At 44.7% G+C, this 12,667-nt stretch overlaps 1 protein-coding gene across 3 annotated transcripts in view; it reads right to left on the reverse strand.

Moving 5' to 3' along the window:
- The window catches only part of LOC137381317 (cadherin-12-like), a 199,771-nt gene that overhangs the window by 128,845 nt on the left and 58,259 nt on the right, over positions 1–12,667 (reverse strand). The gene's annotated exons all lie outside the window — the stretch shown is intronic.

Consider the following 12,667-nt stretch of genomic DNA (forward strand, 5'->3'; position numbering starts at 1 on the left):
GGTAGATGCAGGAAGGATGTTCCTGATGGTGGGGGAGTCCAGAACCATGGGTCATAGTCTAAGGATACGGGGTAAACCTCTCAGGACTGAGATGAAGAGAAATTTCTTCACCCAGAGAATGGTGAGCCTGTGGAATTCGCTGCCACAGAAAGCAGTTGAGGCCAAAACATTGAATGTTTTCAAAAAGGAGTTAGATATAGCTCTTGGGTCCAAAGGGATCAAAGGGTATGGGGCGAAAGCAGGAACAGGTTACTGAGTTGGATGATCAGCCATGATCATAATGAATGGCGGAGCAGGCTCGAAGGGCTGAATGGCCTACTCCTGCTCCTATTTTCTATGTTTTTATGTTTCTAAAACATTCTGTGATCATTGAGCTATTACTCCTTACAGTTTCAGTACAAGTCCAGCATCACCAAATATTAAAAGGATACATGAGATTTATCAGTCATAAGGCATGGGTAATTATACCCTAAAATGCTGTATAAGGTTTGCATTGAAATTCAGGAGATACTTTGGAAACAATAATTGCACCAAAAGATTGGAGGGTGGCAAAAGGAAAAATGGATAATCCAGGTAACTACAAACAAGTAGGAAAATTGCTCAAGATTGTAATAAAGGATAATAATATACACTGAGAAAGATGTGGGTTAATCAAGATCACATGCATTTGTAAAGGACAGGTTTTGCTTAACTCTAATTAAATTCTTCAGTGAAATGAGTAAGTTTTTGAGACCATACAGATTTCCCAATCTCTGATTATAACTTTGAAGGAAACCTACAGGAATAGTATAATTGGCCAACTATAGAGTTTCTCCATGATTTCTACTAAGGCAGACCAGGAGAAGCCTCATGACAATCTCAAGCGCATGACAATGCAGTGAAGGCTGAAGTCATTCTCTTCAGCTGTCACCAACTAACTGAACTTCCTTGCCATTGTCTCCATTCCCCGACAGAACTGTTCCTTCAGGCTGATCCAGGCTGATCCACAATCCTGCTGCCTTGTTTGGTTTTGAGCTTTAGCCCCATATCCTATCCATCATTATGATAGGATCAAGCACTTACAGATTCCACACAAGTTTCCACATTGGGCTTCCATTCATTTCAATTTTGCCTGGCACTTCTTTTCCCTCTTTCTCCCATTAGCCTCAATAAAATTTGCTAATAATTTGATATCCTTTTCTAAGGCTTTGAAAATGTTTACCTTTCTATGCAAACACTTACCATTAAGTGGCTGTATCCCTTCAAACTTCATCTAAAGTACAATTTTCTTGTTCCTTTACCACATTAAGCTAGTTCCCTCACAAGGATGAAGTTGCACAGGGAGCTATGAATAAGTATGCAAATAAGCCTTGCCTAAAGAAATGTATGGAGTAAGCTCACTGCACTTTGGCTTTATTTACACCAGCACCAATCTGTTTCCAACTAGAGTTCAACATGACCAGAAAAACTTCTGATCCAGATTTGCGGCCTCTCAATTCAAGCTATCTGAAGTGAAATCTAATAACTTGAAGTCCAACGTTACCTCCACACATCTCTATAAGTCAGAATCCTAAGTAAAATGTTCAAAATTCGTCTTCTCACGTAATGATTTCAAGTTAAGAGCGTAAGATGGAGAAATTAAAGGGGATGTATAAATCCAAAGCACCAGAGCAGTCTCATACCACCAAATGGCTTACAACTTTGCAATAGAACAGCGATGTCTAATGGACTGGACAAAAGTACTGAGTAGAAATGCATTAAATCTAAGAAGTCTGCACAAGATATAAATGATCCATCAATTGGCCACCCTCGTCCCCCAGATCATCCAGAGAAAAGATCAAGATCAGATGATCCAAAATGAATCAGTTAATAAATCAATGCAATCAATCAATTAAACTGAGAATTAATTAAAACAAAATTGTTCAATTTCAAATTAATAGTAGCTAAGAAGTTAAAAACATCAAACTGAGTCAAAAGTATTTTAATGTGCATCGCATTAGTTCCGAGTCAAATCTGTCATTCTATTGCAGAAAGCATCTGTTATTGAAGTTTCATTCTGTGATACATTAGACATAGTTACTGAGCGAACTGTGAGTTTTTTTTTTAGAAAACAGTTGACTTGTGATGCCTTCAGATCTGTAATGCAACAGAAATACCAGTGAAAGAAAGTTTATGCTACACAGCTGGAGATTCCTGGCAGACGACTCTTCTGAATCAAACTGCAATCATCACAATCAAACTGCAAGTGAAGAGAGGCGTTGTCATGAATTAATCAACTTGACATTTGAAAGATTCAATAGTAAAAGTAATTTTAGTGATTGGCTTTATTGAGGGAAGATAGCACCATATTTTAATAAGTAGCAGTGCATGTGTTGAATAAAGGTTAAAAATGTGGACCTGAATTAAACCAAGGGTTTATGTAGGGAGAAAATACTGGATTTCTTATCTCAGCAATGTTCATTATTTGTAATAATATTTTAAACAGAACTAGAGATATTGCTTCACATTCTTAGCCACTTGGTATTCATGCCAGTGAGAGATTGGGTGCAAATGCTTTATTAAATAAGATATCCTCTTCTTGATATAACATTTTTAATAGCTGTCCACATAAAACAGTCCAATTCCAACCCAGCCAGTTGTGGACCCATCAGCCTACTCCCAATCATCAGAAAAATGATGGAAGGAGTCATTAACAGTGCTTTAAGTTTTCGCTTGCTCACCAATATCCTGCTCACCGATGCTCAGTTTGGGTTCCGCCAGGACCACTGCAGCTCCAGACCTCATTATAGCCTTGGTCCAAACATGGACATAAGAGCTGAATTCCAGAGGTGAGGTGAGAGTCGTCATCAAGGCAACATTTGACCAAGTGTGGTACCAAGGGGTTCCAGCAACCTGAAGTAAATGAGGATTACAAGGAAAGCTCTCCGCTGGTCGGAGTCATAGCTAGCACAAAGGAAGATGGTTGTGGTTGTTGGACGTCAATCACCTCAACCCAGGACATTGCTGCAGGAGTTCCTCAAGGTAGTGTCCTAGTCCCAACCATCTTCAGCTGCTTCATCAATGACCTTGCATCCATCATAAGGTCAGAAGTAGAGATATTTGTGATGATTGCACAGTGTTCAGTATCACTTGCAACTCCTCAGATACTGCAGCCGTTTGTGCCAACATACAGCAGGACCTGGACAACAGTCAGGCTTGGGCTGATAAACAGTAAGTAACATCCAGGCCACACAAGCACCAGACAATGACCATTCCCAACAAGAGAGAGTCTAACCACTTCTCTTTGACATTCAACAGCATTTCCATGACTGAATCCACAATCATTAACATCCTGGGGGTCACTATTGACCAGAAATGCAACAGGACCAGCCATATAAATGCCATGGATGCTAAAGCAGGTCAGAAGTTGCTGTACCATGTATATAACAGTGAGCTCCATTAGCCTCACCATTAATTTGACAGCAAATTTTGGCCCAGTAATTCCTTTGAATTGTCACTGGTCAGAGAGAAATATTTCCTCTCCTTTTGTTGCAGTTAGTCATCCATGTGAACATGCTCCTGAAGTGAGATATACTTGTACTGAGGATAAAACAATTCAGCCTTAATGTTATTCTAACTTGGTGGGTGTTAGGATGTGGGAAATCATTATTGCATTTTTTTAATAATTCCCTTGTAAAACCCAAGGCTTTCTGAAAATCTTGTGCTATGCACCAGAGGCTAAATGTAATTACAAGCCAGTCCAATCATGGAGAAATAAATCAGTGATTCGATAGATGGATGAAAGGGATCGCATTAACTGCAGCTTCTGTGTGATGTCCCTTCATGTTAGGGGAAAAACCTGTTTCCTTTGCAGCCATTTACATATCTGGAGAATTTATATACGAGGAATCCATCTTGACATATTGCTGAAAATATTCTATTGAGCAATTTCTCACATTCGTTTAATTGTAGTGGAAGATTTTCTGATATCTGACCTTCCCATTATTACTTTTTTTATTTGTTGCAATTTGGGTAGATTTTTAAAATTTCACACAGTGCAGTTTCCTCCGGCTGCACAATTATTAGATTTATTGGTGATCTCACAGACTGTAACTTCACTTCCACATCTAATCGTTCCCAAAGCAGAAGACCTTTTTACCCCCAATTTTCTTTCCTTTTTCTCTTTCCTCTCCTTAAGGCACTCACTCATGTGTGGTTGCTCAGATGTTGGCCACCCGCTATATTGTTCACACAGCCATTCCCCTCGTGTTTGAGGGTGGATGCTAATTATAAGTGGTTCACTGGACCTTGGACTTTCATTGTCAAACTTGCTCCAGTCCTTATTTGGTGACATACATTTTAAGCAGGGCCCACTTGATGGTGAAGCCAACAGCTCTGGCTCCCCACCACATTCTCTGTCCATTTACCACAAATTCCAATTCATTCACCACTCATGCCCGCAAGCCAAACCAGAATACTTATAATTTCAACATGCTACTTTACCCTGAGTTAAACTTCCAACCTGATGTCCTCTCTGTCACAATTTCATCTTGTCTTCCACTGAAATCCTCTCTTGCCTTTATTGCCTCCAGATTCAACTATTCCAATACTCTCCTGACCAGTCTCCCATCATCCATCCTCCATAAACTGCAGCTCATCCACAATTCAGCTGCCCTGTTCCCCTAGCCCACACCAAATCTGGAATTAAAAGCTAGTCTAATGATGGCCATGAAACCATTGTCGATTGTTGTAAAAACCCATCTGGTTCACTAATGTCCTTCAAGGAAGGAAATCTGCTGTCCTTACCTGGTCTGGCCTACATGTGATTCCAGACCCACAGCAATGTGGTTGACTCTTACATGCCCTCTGAAATGGCCTAGCAAGCCACTCAGTTGTACCTAACCGCTACAAAGTCAACAAAAAGGAATGAAACCGAACGGACCACCCGGCATCGACCTAGGCACCAGAAATGACAACGGCAAAACCAGCCCTGTCGACCCTGCAAAGTCCTTCTTACTAACATCTGGGGGCTTGTGCCAAAGTTGGGAGAGCTGTCCCACAGACTAGTCAAGCAACAGCCTGACATAGTCATACTCACGGAATCATACCTAACAGACAATGTCCCAGACACTGCAATCACCAACCCCAGGTATATCCTGTCCCACCAGCAGGACAGACCCACCAGAGGTGGTGGCACAGTGGTATACAGTCAGGAGGGTGTTGTCCTGGGAGTCCTCAACATCGACTCCGGACCCCATGAAGTCTCATGGCATCAGGTCAAACATGGGCAAGGTAATCTCCTACTGATTACCACCTACCGCCCTCCCTCAGCTGATGACTCAGTACTCCTCCATGTTGAACACCACTTGGAGGAAGCACTGAGGGTGGCAAGGGCACAAAATGTACTCTGGGTGGGGAACTTCAATGTCCATCACCAAGAGTGGCTCGGTAGCACCATTACTGACCGAGCTGGCCGAGTCCTAAAGGACATGGCTGCTAGACTGGGTCTGCGGCAGGTGGTGGGGGAACCAACACTAGGGAAGAACATAATTGACCTCATCCTCACCAATCTGCCTGCCGCAGATGCTTCTGTCCATGAAAGTATTGGTAGGAGTGACCACCGCACAGTCCTTGTGGAGACGAAGTCCCGCCTTCACATTAAGGATACCATCCGTCGTGTTGTGTGGCACTATCACCGTGCTAAATGGGATAGATTTCAAACAGATCTAGCAATGCAAAGCTGGGCATCCATGAGGCGCTGTGGGCCATCAGCAGCAGCAGAATTGGACTCAACCACAATCTGTAACCTCATGGCCCGGCATATCCCCCACTCTACCATTACCATCAAGCCAGGAGACCAACCCTGGTTCAATGAAGAGTGCAGGAGGGCATGCCAGGAGCAGCACCAGGCATACCTCAAAATGAGGTGTCAACCTGGTGAAGCTACGACCCAGGACTACTTGCATGCCAAACTGCATAAGCAGCATGCGATAGACAGAGCTAAGCGATCCCATAACCAACGGATCAGATCTAAGCTCTGCAGTCCTGTCACATCCAGCCATGAATGGTGGTGACAATTAAACAACTAACTGGAGGAGGTGGCTACACAAATATCCCCATCCTCAATGATGAGGGAGCCCAGCACATCAGTGCGAAAGATAAGGCTGAAGCATTTGCAACAATCTTCAGCCAGAAGTGCCGAGTTGATGATCCATCTCGGCCTCCTCCTGAAGTCCCCAGCATCACAGATGCTGGATTTCAGCCAATTCGATTCACTCTGCATGATATCAAGAAATGACTGAAGACACTGGATCCTGCAAAAGCTATGGGCCCTGACAATATTCCGGCAATAGTACTGAAGACCTGTGCTCTAGAACTTGCCGCGCCCCGAGCCAAGCTGTTCCACTACAGCTACAAAACTGGCATCTACCCTGCAATGTGGAAAATTTCCCATGGATGTCCTTGTACACAAAAAGCAGGACAAATCCAACCCGGCCAATTACCGCCCCATTAGTCTACTCTCAATCTGTGATGGAAGGTGTCATCAACAGTGCCATCAAGCGGCACTAGCTCAGCAATAACCGGCTCAGTGACGCTCAGTTTGGGTTCTGCCAGGGCCACTCAGCTCCTGACCTCATTACAGCCTTGGTTCAAACATGGACAAAAGAGCTGTACTCAAGAGGTGAGGTGAGAGTGACTGCCCTTAACATCAAGGCAGCATTTGACCGAGTATGGCATCAAAGAGCCCTAGCAAAACTGAGGTCAATGGGAATCAGGGGGAAAACCCTCCACTGGCTGGAGTCATACCTAGTGCAAAAGAAGATGGTTGTGGTTGTTGGAGGTCAATCCTCTGAGCTCCAGGACATCACTGCAGGAGTTCCTCAGGGTAGTGTCCTAGGCCCAACCATCTTCAGCTTCATCAATGACCTTCCTTCAATCATAAAGTCAGAAGTGGGGATGCTTCCTGATAATTGCACAATGTTCAGCACCATTCATGACTCCAAAGATACTGAAGCAGTCCGTGTGGAAATGCAGCAAGACCTGGATAATATCCAGGCTTGGGCTGATAAGTGCAAAGTAACATTCGTGCCACACAAGTGCCAGGCAATGCCCATCTCCAACAAGAGAGAATCTAACCATCTCCCCTTGACATTCAGCGGCATTACCATTGCTGAATCCCCCACTATCAACATCATAGGGGCTACCATTGACCAGAAACTGAACTGGAGTAGCCATATAAATACCGTGGCTACAAGAGCAGGTCAGAGGCTAGGAATCCTGAGGCGAGTAACTCACCTCCTGACTCCCCAAAGCCTGTCCACCATCTACAAGGCACAAGTCAGGAGTGTGATGGAATACAGTCAACTTGCCTGGATGGGTGAAGCTCCAAAAACACTCAAGAAGCTCAACATCATCCAGGATAAAGCAGCCCGCTTGATTGGCACCCCATCTACAAACATTCACTTCCTCCACCACCGACGCACAGTGGCAGCAGTGTGTACCATCTACAAGATGCACTGCAGCAATGCAACAAGGCTCCTTAGGTTTAGAGATACAGCACTGAAACAGGCCCTTCGGCCCACCGAGTCTGTGCCGACCATCAACCACCCATTTATACTAATCCTACACTAATCCCATATTCCTACCACATCCCCACCTGTCCCTATATTTCCCTACCACCTACCTATACTAGGAGCAATTTATAATGGCCAATTTACCTACCAACCTGCAAGTCTTTTGGCTTGTGGGAGGAAACCGGAGCACCCGGAGGAAACCCACGCAGACACAGGGAGAACTTGCAAACTCCAAACAGCACCTTCCAAACCCGCGACCTCTACCACCTAGAAGAACAAGGGCAGCAAATACATGGGAACACCACCACCTGCAAGTTCCCCTCCAAGTCACACACCATCCTGATTTGGAACTATATCGCCGTTCCTTCACTGTCGCTGGGTCAAAATCCTGGAACTCCCTTCCTAACAGCATTGTGGGTGTACCTACCCCACATGGACTGCAGCGGTTCAAGAAGGCAGCTCACCACCACCTTCTCAAGGGCAATTAGGGATGGGCAATAAATGCTGGCCTGGCCAGCGACACCTACATCCCATGAATGAATTAAAAAAAAAGTCACATTTGCTCATCAGCCATGTTCTCGCTGACATACATAGGCTCCTGACTACAAACACCTCAAATATGAAATGTTTAGATGATTTTTTAAAAACCATTCCATGGCTTTTCCCCCTCTCTATCTCTGTAACCCTTCCACCTCCTCGACCCCCACACTCCATTCTTCAGGCCCTTCTTCTTCACCTCCCTCTTCTCTTTTATAACCCTGTTTAAAACCAATCCCTTTAGCTAAGTGTTGATCATCCCCTCCTGATCCCTCCTTCTCTGGTTAGATTCTTATACTTCTGCGAAGCCCTTGGGATGTTTTATCCATATTAAAGACACTATATGAATGTAGTGGGAACAGTAGCATTGTGTTTATTTTACAATACTGGTAATATAGAGGCCTAGAGAGATGAGTTCAAATCCCACCATAGCTGGGGAATTTAAATACAGTTAATTAAATAAACCTCAAATCAAACATTAAGATCCGCAATAACGACCATGAAGCTATTGGATTGTTATAAAAGCCTGTCTGGTTCACTAATGTCTGCTTAGGGAATGAAATCTGCTATCTTTACCCAGTTTGGCTTCTATGTGACTCCAGACTCACAGCAATGTGATTGACTCTTAACTGTCCTGTAAAATTGTTTAGCAAACCAATCAGTTGCCAAGAAGGTGTCTCACCACAACCTTCTCAAAGGCAATTAGAGATGGGTAAATGCTGGGCTTGCCAATGATGCCCACGTCCTGTGAATGAATAATTGAAAAAAAAAATGAATGCAATTTGTTGATCGGGAGCTGGTGCCTTGGTGGCCATTTCCCCCCTGACCCCAAGCCAGCTGTAGTGTTTCCACTGCTTTCCCTAGTGTGCTGAGTGAAATCAGCAAAAATAATGGAACACATTTGGAATCTTCTAGATCTGTCAAGATCAGTAATATTACATGTACTAACTCAACCATGGGGGAAGCTTTGATGATAGCCAGTGTGAAAATGTTCCATCATTTGGAGACTCAAAGGCTCCTTGGATGATAACGTTGTCTGCATTATTTATTTTACTAATTTACCTTGATTCTTTAAAAGGTTTCTCATTAATGATGCACCTGCCCTCCTGTCTGAAAATAAGAGTCCAGACTTTGATAATGGCAACAGACATGTTTTGGGATCAGCTTCTATCAAACATTTCCAAGGTCAGCAGTATTTGACAAAAAAAAGGTCAAATTGCGTGATGGGTAATCAGCCCTGTGTCTGACATTTATTAAAATCTCAATTCTTATTTTCAGGTGGGAAGGGCAGGCCAGGCATTAAAACAAAACTTTAAGGAATCAATGTAAACTAGTAGTATAAATAATGCAAAGTTATTGTCCAAGGAGTCTTTGTGTCTCCAAATGGTGGAACGTTTGTAGTGCTCCTCCATGGCTGAGTTAATGCATGTAGTTTATTTAGATCAGGAAGATTCCACGTGTGGTCCATTATTTAACTCAGCGCATTAGGGAAAGCAGTGGAGGCACTAAAAGGTTGCCTCCATGTCTTTTAACTTACTTGCAGCTTCCTATCGATAGTACAAAGACAAAATCTAAACTCCTATAAGGGCCAGACATTTGTTAGTCACTAAAAATTGGCACAGGGATTGCAATGTGCGATTAACCCATGCCTGTTGAGTAGAAAGCAGGCAGCTTGCCAACTTCCTGCTGCTCACTAATTATATTGGTCTCTGTGTGCAGCCAGCACTCCCTGCACAGTTCATTAGCTGCATGCATTAGCAGGGAGAGCCAATATTGTCAGTAAGTTGCACTTCTTAAAGCTAGCTTGCACTTCTTAAAGCTACCCTGCTTAAAGGAGAGGTGTATTATGACTGTAGCAGGTGCTGGCAGTCAATCTGCAATTGAATCTGACCTGGGAAAGAGACACTGATGGCTGACTGTGGGAGAGAGTTGGCCCCCAGGATTTTGGGCACTGCACTGGAAGTCTTGGTGGAGGAGATGGAAAGGAGGAGTGATGTCCCATATCCACAGGGGAGCAAGAGGCACAAATGCACACAGTGAGAAGCAATGGGAACAGGTAGCTGTGGGGGTCAATGCCAGCAATGCAGCCCAAGGACCTGGATCCAGTGTTGGAAGAAGCTTAATGACCTCACGAGTGGTCAAGGTCAGTGAATACATCTTCAAATGCCGTATCCTACTAACTGTGCCATTAGCTTCACACACTGCTCAATTCACCGCCCCACTCCACCCTCCACCACCCGCCCCCCCAACTCACCTACCAACAATGTTTAGCAATAAAGCCTCATATGCAACATTCATATGCTTCATTTCACCCTCACACACTTAGTATTGCTGCAAGCCTCAAGCCCACATCTCACAGCCTGCGCACACTGCCAGCTATTTAAGCATGACAGCTACATCACCCAAACAGATTATATGTCACTCAATACCACTCTTCCCTTTCTCTTGCAGGAGAAGGTGGCACACAACCGGAGGCAGCAGGAATTAACAGGGTGGGGGAGTGGGAGGGATCCAAGGTGGTGGGAAAGAGGCTCACTTGCATGTTCTAACCCCCATGGAGAAGACTGTACTGGCCATTATAGGAAGGGCCATTGCTGAGACTATGGCTAACAGCAAGGCTGAAGTCATTGAAGATGACGGTATTCATATACCTAATCTTCTCCTCTTGTCCTAGTTCTCTCTCATTCCGCAGTCTCTTCTGACTTACAAGCTGCAGATGGTGTAAGCACACACTTCTTAATGTCTCCTCTGCTCTCACCACAACCCAATCCTTGCCCCATTTTCATTTCAGATACCCAGGAACTACGGCCTGCCCAGGCACTGGAGGTAGAGCAAGAAGAGAGTGAAGATGAAGACGCACCATCACTCAATTTCACAGTTGCAGTACCCAGCTCAGATACTGATACAGCATGTAATTTAGATGCTAGGATAGAGGCGGGGGATCTGCATATGTTGACACACTGGGCACAAGTGTGTTGCAGTCAGGGTTGGTGCCAGTTCACCGGAGGTTAAGACTACACACTAGTTCTGTTGCAGAGGACTCAGATGAGGACTCTGATGAGTCAGGCAACAGAAGAAGGATGATGGGGGTACACACCCAAATGTTTGGTGCACCAGAAAGCCTGCTGTCAATGTCGAGGAGCCTGGCGGAGTCCAGCTCCAACTTGGAATAGGGCTTTGAGTAGAACTTGGAGCCCATCCTTTCCAATATGCAACAGGTGGCCAACTCCATCAACATATCTGTAGAGCCAAACATAATGCAGCTTCTGATGGCCAATGTCTCCGCTTCCATTGCAGCACAAGCAGCAGCTACCCAACATCTGAGTGTTGCAGTGGCAGCTCAGAGTGTTGTCATGCAATATCAGCTGATGCCATGGAAGATCAGGCTGCTGCCATCAGGCTGTGGATACCAGTGTGCAAAGGGGCCTCCAGGGTATTGCAGAAATCCTGCAATCTGTTCTCTAACAGATTTTTTATTTAGTTTTTTTTTATTTAGAGATACAGCACTGAAACAGGCCCTTCGGCCCACCGAGTCTGTGCCGACCAACAACCACCCATCTATACTAACCCCACAGTAATCCCATATGCCCTACCACCAACCAACACTAGGGCCAATTCATGACAGCCAATTTACCTATCACCTGCAAGTCTTTGGCGGTGGGAGGAAACCGGAGCACTCGGAGGAAACCCACGCAGACACAGGGAGAACTTGCAAACTCCACACAGGCAGTACCCAGAATTGAACCCGGGTCGCTGGAGCTGTGAGGCTTCAGTGCTAAGCACTGTGCCACTGTGCCGTACAGAGATCTACTCTGTAAAGACCCTCTGTGGATCTGGCCTCCTGTTGGGAACCTTTCACCGCCCTCCCCCCACCTCCTCCTCCCTCTTCTAGCAGCTTGTCCTGCTCTACATTTCCTCTGCTCATTTTCCCAGTCATGCTCAATGCCAAGAGGAAGCCCTACTGGGTCACCCATGTCTGGTAGCTACTGGTTCAAGCACAAACCTTGAAGCCAACAAAAGGTACTTGAACACCAGCCAGACCACATCCTTTATGGTGTTGAACATGTGTTCAGCTGCAGGAGGTTAAGAGAGGGCATAGACTGGAGCATGGAGCTCCAAAATGGCAGCGCTGGTGTCAAATCAGTGTCACACACTGGTTAATATCATGACTTGCCTTCTCCGCATACTTCTGGCGGATGTTACGTGCACATGCGCTAAACCCTTGACAAATATGGCTTATGGTACACTTCACCGAACTGCGCGCGCGAAATTTGACACCTTAATCAGTCTTGTAAAACCTCAAAAACAGCCCAGTTTGCCTCCCCTCCAGAAGTCTTGGCCTATTTTGTTCAGCAGTGAAAGGTGCAATATGCTGTGCCGCCGCAGATAAACTGCAAGACCATCACCCGAAAATAAAGCATTCATTTAACCAGTTTCATTAGTAAAGAAAAACTATTGAGTTTACAGAAGTGAACAATGCAAATATCTAATAAAATGATATAGAAAGTATTTTTAGACATGTTCATAGACATGCAACATGCTAGCGTTTTGTCCCCACTTGTACCTGTGTGAGCAATGAACATCCCATGACAAGTGCA

The sequence above is a fragment of the Heterodontus francisci genome, chromosome 2, assembly GCF_036365525.1.
Source record: "Heterodontus francisci isolate sHetFra1 chromosome 2, sHetFra1.hap1, whole genome shotgun sequence".
NCBI lineage: Eukaryota > Metazoa > Chordata > Chondrichthyes > Heterodontiformes > Heterodontidae > Heterodontus > Heterodontus francisci.